Source organism: Pinus tabuliformis, chromosome 1_2 (genome assembly GCF_031772625.1).
Source record: "Pinus tabuliformis cultivar Carrire ecotype Pingquan chromosome 1_2, CPIR1, whole genome shotgun sequence".
NCBI lineage: Eukaryota > Viridiplantae > Streptophyta > Pinopsida > Pinales > Pinaceae > Pinus > Pinus tabuliformis.
In genome coordinates this window covers 773,824,803-773,826,501 of record NC_142298.1, presented here as the reverse complement: position 1 = coordinate 773,826,501, position 1,699 = coordinate 773,824,803, and positions in this window count along the sequence as shown.

The window sequence follows — 1,699 nt, the reverse complement described above, 5'->3', positions numbered from 1 at the left end:
TCAATTTAATTTCATCAACCATTCTAGTCTGGTGGTAATGTCGCACCAACGAGGGAGGCCACACTGTGGGGGTGGCCATCATATCTTTGTAGCATGTTCGACCAACAGTCATAGTTCATCTTCAGATAATTCAGGAGGTGAGAAACGTGAAGGAGAGGTGGCCCATGCTCTAGATCATTCCCTAGGACGAGTGGACGCTCCAGCTTCCTTGGAATCCATTGCAGAGCAGTTTAGAGGAATTTAGGAAAACATGGACATTCTTAGAGAGCATGGGTATGAGTACCGTAACGAACTGGTAGCTAATATGAATGACATCTAGTATAGGAAAAATGAGATTCTTGAACAACTTGACAATCTCCGCTGGAGCCAACGCCAAACCAATGGATGTCTTCGCGATATGGAAGCCCGAGTTGAACACATCGACTTCCACATGCATGAACGTGTTGGTTTTCTTGTTGCACCTCTTGGAGTTCCTCCCCAACATCCTCCTTGATATGTTGTTGTTAGTATGTTTGATAATTTTGTCTCCTTTTTGTGTTGTAAGGCTCTTTAGCCTAGCAGAAATAATCACTATATAGGTTTATCTATGGCAAACTCCAACTCCCCTTGCCAACCAATCTGATCGGAATGAGACTCAGGAGCTTGCTAACCAATCTGGTTGAAATAAAACTCGTTGTAGAAATACATTTTGTACTATCTAGTTTCATGAATATATAATAAATGAAAATTAACTAATCAAAAAAATCAATTATTAACTTTCATACTAAATGATTATATATATATATACTAAAACACATTTTTAATAAATGGTTTATTTTTAAAATATTATTAAAAATGTTAACCGTTTACATTTAAAAAAAAAATAAAATACAAAATTTAATAAAATCAGTCTGATTAGCCTACACTATCCTGGTGAGCTTGGCGAATTGTTGTCCTCATGCTTGTGCCACGAGAAAATGGTAGAAATTTTCGTTGAAAGAGAGGAAATTGTGTTTAAAGGTGGTTTCAATGTTATATTAATAAGGATTACAAGGATAGTAAGTAGTAAGTGGTTAATTTAATGTTACATGACCGGGATTATAAAGTTAAAAAAAGGAAATTGTGTTTAAAGGTGGTTTCAATGTTATATTAATAAGGATTACAAGGATAGTAAGCAGTAAGTGGTTAATTTAATGTTAGATGATCGGGATTATAAAGTTTAAAAAAAAAAAAAAATATTGGAAAAGATTTTGATTTATTTATTATATATATGTTTTTAGTAATTTAGTCACTAATTAGAAGCAGCATTGATATTGATTTTGGTTTTGGTTTGATAATATTTTTTATCCCTAAATTAAATTTTTATCATTATAAATATTAAGATTTTTGTTTAGTTAGATATTATTTTTATAATTAATATTGGATAGAAAAGAAATAAAACAAATTTAGAAAATATATAAAAATTTCAAGACGCTAATCATAAAGCACACCGTAATATAAATATGACAAATTAATTTGGCAAAACATTAATATTTTCTACGTTAATGATTGATTGTAGATTCAAAATTTTGATACAATCTTTTTATATTTTTTTATTTATCTTAATTTTTAAAAATATTTCAAAAATTTAAATGGGATATGTCAAAATCAGGCCGGAAAAACCATTTTTTTTTCCTTGATGAAATGATCACTACTTTTAATAAAATTCCAAACATTATTA